The following is a 13,710-nucleotide window of genomic DNA, read 5'->3' on the forward strand; positions in this document are numbered from 1 at the left end:
ATTGCGCCTACATCATAACTCGGATTCTACTGTGCCTACATCATAACTCGGAATCTAACTCGGAATCTACTGCGCCTACATCATAACTCGGAATCTAACTCGGAATCTACTGCGCCTACATCATAACTCGGAATCTACTGCGCCTACATCATAACTCGGAATCTAACTCGGAATCTACTGCGCCTACATCATAACTCGGAATCTACTGCGCCTACATCATATCTCGGAATCTAACTCGGAATCTACTGCGCCTACATCATAACTCGGAATCTACTGCGCCTACATCATAACTCGGAATCTAACTCGGAATCTACTGCGCCTACATCATAACTCGGAATCTAACTCGGAATCTACTGCGCCTACATCATAACTCGGAATCTAACTCGGAATCTACTGCGCCTAAATCATAACTCGGAATCTACAGCGCCTACATCATAACTGGGAATCTAACTCGGAATCTACTGCGCCTACATCAAAACTCGGAATCTACTGCGCCTACATCATAACTCGGAATCTACTGCGCCTACATCATAACTCAGAATCTACTGCGCCTACATCATAACTCGGAATCTAACTCGGAATCTACTGCGCCTACATCATAACTCGGAATCTACTGCGCCTACATCATAACTCGGAATCTAACTCGGAATCTGCTGCGCCTACATCATAACTCGAAATCTAACTCGGAATCTACTGCGCCTACATCATAACTCGGAATCTACTGCGCCTACATCATAACTCGGAATCTAACTCGGAATCTACTGCGCCTACATCATAACTCGGAATCTACTGCGCCTACATCATAACTCGGAATCTAACTCGGAATCTACTGCGCCTACATCATAACTCGGAATCTAACTCAGAATCTACTGCGCCTACATCATAACTCGGAATCTAACTCGGAATCTACTGCGCCTACATCATAACTCGGAATCTACTGCGCCTACATCATAACTCGGAATCTAACTCGGAATCTACTGCGCCTACATCATAACTCGGAATCTAACTCGGAATCTACTGCGCCTACATCATAACTCGGAATCTACTGCGCCTACATCATAACTCGGAATCTAACTCGGAATCTACTGCGCCTACATCATAACTCGGACTCGAACTCAGAATCTACTGCGCCTACATCATAACTCGGAATCTAACTCGGAATATACTGCGCCTACATCATAACTCGGAATCTACTGCGCCTACATCATAACTCGGAAACTAACTCGGAATCTACTGCGCCTACATCATAACTCGGAATCTACTGCACCTACATCATAACTCGCAATCTACTGCGCCTACATCATAACTCGGAATCTACTGCGCCTACATCATAACTCGGAATCTAACTCGGAATCTACTGCACCTACATCATAACTCGGAATCTAACTCGGAATCTACTGCGCCTACATCATAACTCGGAATCTAACTCGGAATTTACTGCGCCTACATCATAACTCGGAATCTAACTCGGAATCTACTGCACCTACATCATAACTCGGAATCTAACTCGGAATCTACTGCGCCTACATCATAACTCGGAATCTACTGCGCCTACATCATAACTCGGAATCTAACTCGGAATCTACTGCGCCTACATCATAACTCAGAATCTACTGCGCCTACATCATAACTCGGAATCTAACTCGGAATCTACTGCGCCTACATCATAACTCGGAATCTAACTCGGAATCTACTGCGCCTACATCATAACTCGGAATCTACTGCGCCTACATCATAACTCGGAATCTAACTCGGAATCTACTGCGCCTACATCATAACTCGGAATCTATCTCGGAATCAACTTCGCCTACATCATAACTCGGAATCTAACTCGGAATCTACTGTGCCTACGTCATAACTCGGAATCTAACTCGGAATCTACTGCGCCTACATCATAACTTGGAATCTACTGCGCCTACATCATAACTCGGAATCTACTGCGCCTACATCATAAATCGGAATCTAACTCGGAATCTACTGCACCTACATCATAACTCGGAATCTACTGCGCCTACATCATAACTCGGAATATAACTCGGATTCTACTGCGCCTACATCATAACTCGGAATCTACGGCGCCTACATCATAAATCGGAATCTAACTCGGAATCTACTGCACCTACATCATAACTCGGAATCTACTGCGCCTACATCATAACTCGGAATATAACTCGGATTCTACTGCGCCTACATCATAACTCGGAATCTACTGCGCCTACATCATAACTCGGAATCTAACTCGGAATTTACTGCGCCTACATCATAACTCGGAATCTAACTCGGAATCTACTGTGCCTACATCATAACTCGGAATCTACTGCGCCTACATCATAACTCGGAATCTAACTCGGAATCTACTGCGCCTACATCATAACTCGGAATCTACTGCGCCTACATCATAACTCGGAATCTACTGTGCCTACATCATAACTCGGAATCTAACTCGCAATCTACTTCGCCTACATCATAACTCGGAATCTAACTCGGAATCTACTGTGCCTACATCATAACTCGGAATCTAACTCGGAATCTACTGCGCCTACATCATAACTCGGAATCTACTGCACCTACATCATAACTCGGAATCTACTGCGCCTACATCATAACTCGGAATCTAACTCGGAATCTACTGCGCCTACATCATAACTCGGAATCTACTGCGCCTACATCATAACTCGGAATCTACTGCGCCTACATCATATCTCCGAATCTAACTCGGAATCTACTGCGCCTACATCATAACTCGGAATCTACTGCGCCTACATCTTAACTCGGAATCTAGTGCGCCTACATCATAACTCGGAATCTAACTCGGAATCTACTGGGCCTACATCATAACTCGGAATCTACTGCACCTACATCATAACTCGGAATCTACTGCGCCTACATCATAACTCGGAATCTACTGTGCCTACATCATATCTCGGAATCTAACTCGGAATCTACTGCGCCTACATCATAACTCGGAATCTACTGCGCCTACATCTTAACTCGGAATCTACTGCGCCTACATCATAACTCGGAATCTACTGCGCTTACATCATACCTCGGAATCTACTGCGCCTACATCATAACTCGGAATCTACTGCGCCTACATCAAAACTCGGAATCTAACTCGGAATCTACTGCGCATACATCATAACTCGGAATCTAACTCGGAATCTACTGCGCCTACATCATAACTCGGAATCTTCTGCGCCTACATCATAACTCGGAATCTACTGCGCCTACATCATAACTCAGAATCTAACTCAGAATCTACTGCGCCTACATCATAACTCGGAATCTTACTCGGAATCTACTGCGCCTACATCATAACTCGGAATCTAACTTGGAATCTACTGCGCCTACATCATAACTCGGAATCTACTGCGCATACATCATAACTCGGAATCTACTGCGCCTACATCATAACTCGGAATCTAACTCGGAATCTACTGTGCCTACATCATAACTCGGAATGTAACTCGGAATCTACTGCGCCTACATCATAACTCGGAATCTATTGCGCCTACATCATAACTCGGAATCTACTGTGCCTACATCATAACTCGGAATCTAACTCGGAATCTACTGCGCCTACATCATAACTCGGAATCTAACTCGGAATCTACTGCGCCTACATCATAACTCGGAATCTACTGCGCCTACATCATAACTCGGAATCTAACTCGGAATCTACTGCGCCTACATCATAACTCGGAATCTACTGCGCCTACATCATATCTCGGAATCTAACTCGGAATCTACTGCGCCTACATCATAACTCGGAATCTACTGCGCCTACATCATAACTCGGAATCTAACTCGGAATCTACTGTGCCTACATCATAACTCGGAATCTAACTCGGAATCTACTGCGCCTACATCATAACTCGGAATCTAACTCGGAATCTACTGCGCCTAAATCATAACTCGGAATCTACAGCGCCTACATCATAACTGGGAATCTAACTCGGAATCTACTGCGCCTACATCAAAACTCGGAATCTACTGCGCCTACATCATAACTCGGAATCTACTGCGCCTACATCATAACTCGGAATCTACTGCGCCTACATCATAACTCGGAATCTAACTCGGAATCTACTGCGCCTACATCATAACTCGGAATCTACTGCGCCTACATCATAACTCGGAATCTAACTCGGAATCTGCTGCGCCTACATCATAACTCGAAATCTAACTCGGAATCTACTGCGCCTACATCATAACTCGGAATCTACTGCGCCTACATCATAACTCGGAATCTAACTCGGAATCTACTGCGCCTACATCATAACTCGGAATCTACTGCGCCTACATCATAACTCGGAATCTAACTCGGAATCTACTGCGCCTACATCATAACTCGGAATCTAACTCAGAATCTACTGCGCCTACATCATAACTCGGAATCTAACTCGGAATCTACTGCGCCTACATCATAACTCGGAATCTACTGCGCCTACATCATAACTCGGAATCTAACTCGGAATCTACTGCGCCTACATCATAACTCGGAATCTAACTCGGAATCTACTGCGCCTACATCATAACTCGGAATCTACTGCGCCTACATCATAACTCGGAATCTAACTCGGAATCTACTGCGCCTACATCATAACTCGGACTCGAACTCAGAATCTACTGCGCCTACATCATAACTCGGAATCTAACTCGGAATATACTGCGCCTACATCATAACTCGGAATCTACTGCGCCTACATCATAACTCGGAAACTAACTCGGAATCTACTGCGCCTACATCATAACTCGGAATCTACTGCACCTACATCATAACTCGCAATCTACTGCGCCTACATCATAACTCGGAATCTACTGCGCCTACATCATAACTCGGAATCTAACTCGGAATCTACTGCACCTACATCATAACTCGGAATCTAACTCGGAATCTACTGCGCCTACATCATAACTCGGAATCTAACTCGGAATTTACTGCGCCTACATCATAACTCGGAATCTAACTCGGAATCTACTGCACCTACATCATAACTCGGAATCTAACTCGGAATCTACTGCGCCTACATCATAACTCGGAATCTACTGCGCCTACATCATAACTCGGAATCTAACTCGGAATCTACTGCGCCTACATCATAACTCGGAATCTACTGCGCCTACATCATAACTCGGAATCTAACTCGGAATCTACTGCGCCTACATCATAACTCGGAATCTAACTCGGAATCTACTGCGCCTACATCATAACTCGGAATCTAACTCGGAATCTACTGCGCCTACATCATAACTCGGAATCTACTGCGCCTACATCATAACTCGGAATCTAACTCGGAATCAACTGCGCCTACATCATAACTCGGAATCTACTGCGCCTACATCATAACTCGGAATCTAACTCGGAATCTACTGCGCCTACATCATAACTCGTAATCTAACTCGGAATCTACTGCGCCTACATCATAACTCGGAATCTACTGCGCCTACATCATAACTCGGAATCTAACTCGGAATCTACTGCGCCTACATCATAACTCGGAATCTAACTCGGAATCTACTGCGCCTACATCATAACTCGGAATCTACTGCGCCTACATCATAACTCGGAATCTAACTCGGAATCTACTGCGCCTACATCATAACTCGGAATGTAACTCGGAATCTACTGCGCCTACATCATAACTCGGAATCTAACTCGGAATCTACTGCGCCTACATCATAACTCGGAATCTACTGCGCCTACATCATAACTCGGAAACTAACTCGGAATCTACTGCGCCTACATCATAACTCGCAATCTACTGCGCCTACATCATAACTCGGAATCTACTGCGCCTACATCATAACTCGGAATCTAACTCGGAATCTACTGCACCTACATCATAACTCGGAATCTAACTCGGAATCTACTGCGCCTACATCATAACTCGGAATCTAACTCGGAATTTACTGCGCCTACATCATAACTCGGAATCTACTGCGCCTACATCATAACTCGGAATCTAACTCGGAATCTACTGCGCCTACATCATAACTCGGAATCTAACTCGGAATCTACTGCGCCTACATCATAACTCGGAATCTACTGCGCCTACATCATAACTCGGAATCTAACTCGGAATCTACTGCGCCTACATCATAACTCGGAATCTACTGCGCCTACATCAAAACTCGGAATCTACTGCGCCTACATCATAACTCGGAATCTACTGCGCCTACATCATAACTCGGAATCTACTGCGCCTACATCATAACTCGGAATCTAACTCGGAATCTACTGCGCCTACATCATAACTCGGAATCTACTGCGCCTACATCATAACTCGGAATCTAACTCGGAATCTGCTGCGCATACATCATAACTCGAAATCTAACTCGGAATCTACTGCGCCTACATCATAACTCGGAATCTACTGCGCCTACATCATAACTCGGAATCTAACTCGGAATCTACTGCGCCTACATCATAACTCGGAATCTACTGCGCCTACATCATAACTCGGAATCTAACTTGGAATCTACTGCGCCTACATCATAACTCGGAATCTAACTCAGAATCTACTGCGCCTACATCATAACTCGGAATCTAACTCGGAATCTACTGCGCCTACATCATAACTCGGAATCTACTGCGCCTACATCATAACTCGGAATCTAACTCGGAATCTACTGCGCCTACATCATAACTCGGAATCTACTGCGCCTACATCATAACTCGGAATCTAACTCGGAATCTACTGCGCCTACATCATAACTCGGACTCGAACACAGAATCTACTGCGCCTACATCATAACTCGGAATCTAACTCGGAATATACTGCGCCTACATCATAACTCGGAATCTACTGCGCCTACATCATAACTCGGAAACTAACTCGGAATCTACTGCGCCTACATCATAACTCGGAATCTACTGCACCTACATCATAACTCGCAATCTACTGCGCCTACATCATAACTCGGAATCTACTGCGCCTACATCATAACTCGGAATCTAACTCGGAATCTACTGCACCTACATCATAACTCGGAATCTAACTCGGAATCTACTGCGCCTACATCATAACTCGGAATCTAACTCTGAATCTACTGCGCCGTCATCATAACTCGGAATCTACTGCGCCTACATCATAACTCGGAATCTAACTCGGAATCTACTGCGCCTACATCATAACTCGGAATCTAACTCGGAATCTACTGCGCCTACATCATAACTCGGAATCTACTGCGCCTACATCATAACTCGGAATCTAACTCGGAATCTACTGCGCCTACATCATAACTCGGACTCGAACACAGAATCTACTGCGCCTACATCATAACTCGGAATCTAACTCGGAATATACTGCGCCTACATCATAACTCGGAATCTACTGCGCCTACATCATAACTCGGAAACTAACTCGGAATCTACTGCGCCTACATCATAACTCGGAATCTACTGCACCTACATCATAACTCGCAATCTACTGCGCCTACATCATAACTCGGAATCTACTGCGCCTACATCATAACTCGGAATCTAACTCGGAATCTACTGCACCTACATCATAACTCGGAATCTAACTCGGAATCTACTGCGCCTACATCATAACTCGGAATCTAACTCGGAATTTACTGCGCCTACATCATAACTCGGAATCTAACTCGGAATCTACTGCACCTACATCATAACTCGGAATCTAACTCGGAATCTACTGCGCCTACATCATAACTCGGAATCTACTGCGCCTACATCATAACTCGGAATCTAACTCGGAATCTACTGCGCCTACATCATAACTCGGAATCTACTGCGCCTACATCATAACTCGGAATCTAACTCGGAATCTACTGCGCCTACATCATAACTCGGAATCTACTGCGCCTACATCATAACTCGGAATCTAACTCGGAATCTGCTGCGCCTACATCATAACTCGAAATCTAACTCGGAATCTACTGCGCCTACATCATAACTCGGAATCTACTGCGCCTACATCATAACTCGGAATCTAACTCGGAATCTACTGCGCCTACATCATAACTCGGAATCTACTGCGCCTACATCATAACTCGGAATCTAACTCGGAATCTACTGCGCCTACATCATAACTCGGAATCTAACTCAGAATCTACTGCGCCTACATCATAACTCGGAATCTAACTCGGAATCTACTGCGCCTACATCATAACTCGGAATCTACTGCGCCTACATCATAACTCGGAATCTAACTCGGAATCTACTGCGCCTACATCATAACTCGGAATCTAACTCGGAATCTACTGCGCCTACATCATAACTCGGAATCTACTGCGCCTACATCATAACTCGGAATCTACTGCACCTACATCATAACTCGCAATATACTGCGCCTACATCATAACTCGGAATCTACTGCGCCTACATCATAACTCGGAATCTAACTCGGAATCTACTGCACCTACATCATAACTCGGAATCTAACTCGGAATCTACTGCGCCTACATCATAACTCGGAATCTAACTCGGAATTTACTGCGCCTACATCATAACTCGGAATCTAACTCGGAATCTACTGCACCTACATCATAACTCGGAATCTAACTCGGAATCTACTGCGCCTACATCATAACTCGGAATCTACTGCGCCTACATCATAACTCGGAATCTAACTCGGAATCTACTGCGCCTACATCATAACTCGGAATCTACTGCGCCTACATCATAACTCGGAATCTAACTCGGAATCTACTGCGCCTACATCATAACTCGGAATCTAACTCGGAATCTACTGCGCCTACATCATAACTCGGAATCTACTGCGCCTACATCATAACTCGGAATCTAACTCGGAATCTACTGCGCCTACATCATAACTCGGAATCTAACTCGGAATCTACTGCGCCTACATCATAACTCGGAATCTAACTCGGAATCTACTGCGCCTACATCATAACTCGGAATCTACTGCGCCTACATCATAACTCGGAATCTAACTCGGAATCTACTGCGCCTACATCATAACTCGGAATCTACTGCGCCTACATCATAACTCGGAATCTAACTCGGAATCTACTGCGCCTACATCATAACTCGTAATCTAACTCGGAATCTACTGCGCCTACATCATAACTCGGAATCTACTGCGCCTACATCATAACTCGGAATCTAACTCGGAATCTACTGCGCCTACATCATAACTCGGAATCTAACTCGGAATCTACTGCGCCTACATCATAACTCGGAATCTACTGCGCCTACATCATAACTCGGAATCTAACTCAGAATCTACTGCGCCTACATCATAACTCGGAATCTAACTCGGAATCTACTGCGCCTACATCATAACTCGGAATCTACTGCGCCTACATCATAACTCGGAATCTAACTCGGAATCTACTGCGCCTACATCATAACTCGGAATCTAACTCGGAATCTACTGCGCCTACATCATAACTCGGAATCTACTGCGCCTACATCATAACTCGGAATCTAACTCGGAATCTACTGCGCCTACATCATAACTCGGACTCGAACTCAGAATCTACTGCGCCTACATCATAACTCGGAATCTAACTCGGAATATACTGCGCCTACATCATAACTCGGAATCTACTGCGCCTACATCATAACTCGGAAACTAACTCGGAATCTACTGCGCCTACATCATAACTCGGAATCTACTGCACCTACATCATAACTCGCAATCTACTGCGCCTACATCATAACTCGGAATCTACTGCGCCTACATCATAACTCGGAATCTAACTCGGAATCTACTGCACCTACATCATAACTCGGAATCTAACTCGGAATCTACTGCGCCTACATCATAACTCGGAATCTAACTCGGAATTTACTGCGCCTACATCATAACTCGGAATCTAACTCGGAATCTACTGCACCTACATCATAACTCGGAATCTAACTCGGAATCTACTGCGCCTACATCATAACTCGGAATCTACTGCGCCTACATCATAACTCGGAATCTAACTCGGAATCTACTGCGCCTACATCATAACTCGGAATCTACTGCGCCTACATCATAACTCGGAATCTAACTCGGAATCTACTGCGCCTACATCATAACTCGGAATCTAACTCGGAATCTACTGCGCCTACATCATAACTCGGAATCTACTGCGCCTACATCATAACTCGGAATCTAACTCGGAATCTACTGCGCCTACATCATAACTCGGAATCTAACTCGGAATCTACTGCGCCTACATCATAACTCGGAATCTAACTCGGAATCTACTGCGCCTACATCATAACTCGGAATCTACTGCGCCTACATCATAACTCGGAATCTAACTCGGAATCTACTGCGCCTACATCATAACTCGGAATCTACTGCGCCTACATCATAACTCGGAATCTAACTCGGAATCTACTGCGCCTACATCATAACTCGTAATCTAACTCGGAATCTACTGCGCCTACATCATAACTCGGAATCTACTGCGCCTACATCATAACTCGGAATCTAACTCGGAATCTATTGCGCCTACATCATAACTCGGAATCTAACTCGGAATCTACTGCGCCTACATCATAACTCGGAATCTACTGCGCCTACATCATAACTCGGAATCTAACTCGGAATCTACTGCGCCTACATCATAACTCGGAATGTAACTCGGAATCTACTGCGCCTACATCATAACTCGGAATCTAACTCGGAATCTACTGCGCCTACATCATAACTCGGAATCTACTGCGCCTACATCATAACTCGGAAACTAACTCGGAATCTACTGCGCCTATATCATAACTCGCAATCTACTGCGCCTACATCATAACTCGGAATCTACTGCGCCTACATCATAACTCGGAATCTAACTCGGAATCTACTGCACCTACATCATAACTCGGAATCTAACTCGGAATCTACTGCGCCTACATCATAACTCGGAATCTAACTCGGAATTTACTGCGCCTACATCATAACTCGGAATCTACTGCGCCTACATCATAACTCGGAATCTAACTCGGAATCTACTGCGCCTACATCATAACTCGGAATCTAACTCGGAATCTACTGCGCCTACATCATAACTCGGAATCTACTGCGCCTACATCATAACTCGGAATCTAACTCGGAATCTACTGCGCCTACATCATAACTCGGAATCTACTGCGCCTACATCAAAACTCGGAATCTACTGCGCCTACATCATAACTCGGAATCTACTGCGCCTACATCATAACTCGGAATCTAACTCGGAATCTACTGCGCCTACATCATAACTCGGAATCTACTGCGCCTACATCATAACTCGGAATCTAACTCGGAATCTGCTGCGCATACATCATAACTCGAAATCTAACTCGGAATCTACTGCGCCTACATCATAACTCGGAATCTACTGCGCCTACATCATAACTCGGAATCTAACTCGGAATCTACTGCGCCTACATCATAACTCGGAATCTACTGCGCCTACATCATAACTCGGAATCTAACTTGGAATCTACTGCGCCTACATCATAACTCGGAATCTAACTCAGAATCTACTGCGCCTACATCATAACTCGGAATCTAACTCGGAATCTACTGCGCCTACATCATAACTCGGAATCTACTGCGCCTACATCATAACTCGGAATCTAACTCGGAATATACTGCGCCTACATCATAACTCGGAATCTACTGCGCCTACATCATAACTCGGAAACTAACTCGGAATCTACTGCGCCTACATCATAACTCGGAATCTACTGCACCTACATCATAACTCGCAATCTACTGCGCCTACATCATAACTCGGAATCTACTGCGCCTACATCATAACTCGGAATCTAACTCGGAATCTACTGCACCTACATCATAACTCGGAATCTAACTCGGAATCTACTGCGCCTACATCATAACTCGGAATCTAACTCGGAATCTACTGCGCCTACATCATAACTCGGAATCTACTGCGCCTACATCATAACTCGGAATCTAACTCGGAATCTAGTGCGCCTACATCATAACTCGGAATCTAACTCGGAATCTACTGCGCCTACATCATAACTCGGAATCTACTGCGCCTACATCATAACTCGGAATCTAACTCGGAATCTACTGCGCCTACATCATAACTCGGACTCGAACACAGAACCTACTGCGCCTACATCATAACTCGGAATCTAACTCGGAATATACTGCGCCTACATCATAACTCGGAATCTACTGCGCCTACATCATAACTCGGAAACTAACTCGGAATCTACTGCGCCTACATCATAACTCGGAATCTACTGCACCTACATCATAACTCGCAATCTACTGCGCCTACATCATAACTCGGAATCTACTGCGCCTACATCATAACTCGGAATCTAACTCGGAATCTACTGCACCTACATCATAACTCGGAATCTAACTCGGAATCTACTGCGCCTACATCATATCTCGGAATCTAACTCGGAATTTACTGCGCCTACATCATAACTCGGAATCTAACTCGGAATCTACTGCGCCTACATCATAACTCGGAATCTAACTCGGAATCTACTGCGCCGACATCATAACTCGGAATCTACTGCGCCTACATCATAACTCGGAATCTAACTCGGAATCTACTGCGCCTACATCATAACTCGGAATCTACTGCGCCTACATCATAACTCGGAATCTAACTCGGAATCTACTGCGCCTACATCATAACTCGGAATCTAACTCGGAATCTACTGCGCCTACATCATAACTCGGAATCTACTGCGCCTACATCATAACTCGGAATCTAACTCGGAATCTACTGCGCCTACATCATAACTCGGACTCGAACTCAGAATCTACTGCGCCTACATCATAACTCGGAATCTAACTCGGAATCTACTGCGCCTACATCATAACTCGGAATCTAACTCAGAATCCTCTGCGACTACATCATAACTCGGAATCTAACTCGGAATCTACTGCGCCTACATCATAACTCGGAATCTACTGCGCCTACATCATAACTCGGAATCTAACTCGGAATCTACTGCGCCTACATCATAACTCGCAATCTACTGCGCCTACATCATAACTCGGAATCTAACTCGGAATCTATTGCGCCTACATCATAACTCGGAATCTATCTCGGAATCTACTGCGCCTACATCATAACTCGGAATCTACTGCGCCTACATCATAACTCGGAATCTAACTCGGAATCTACTGCACCTACATCATAACTCGGAATCTACTGCGCCTACATCATAACTCGGAATATAACTCGGATTCTACTGCGCCTACATCATAACTCGGAATCTACTGCGCCTACATCATAAATCGGAATCTAACTCGGAATCTACTGCACCTACATCATAACTCGGAATCTAACTCGGAATCTACTGTGCCTACATCATAACTCGGAATCTACTGCGCCTACATCATAACTCGGAATCTAACTCGGAATCTACTGCGCCTACATCATAAATCGGAATCTAACTCGGAATTTACTGCGCCTACATCATAACTCGGAATCTAACTCGGAATCTACTGTGCCTACATCATAACTCGGAATCTACTGCGCCTACATCATAACTCGGAATCTAACTCGGAATCTACTGCGCCTACATCATAACTCGGAATCTACTGCGCCTACATCATAACTCGGAATCTACTGTGCCTACATCATAACTCGGAATCTAACTCGGAATCTACTTCGCCTACATCATAACTCGGAATCTAACTCGGAATCTACTGTGCCTACATCATAACTCGGAATCTAACTCGGAATCTACTGCGCCTACATCATAACTCGGAATCTACTGCACCTACATCATAACTCGGAATCTAC

Source organism: Coturnix japonica, chromosome 6 (assembly GCF_054131305.1).
Source record: "Coturnix japonica strain WE chromosome 6, WE-NBRP24, whole genome shotgun sequence".
NCBI classification, from domain to species: Eukaryota; Metazoa; Chordata; class Aves; order Galliformes; family Phasianidae; genus Coturnix; species Coturnix japonica.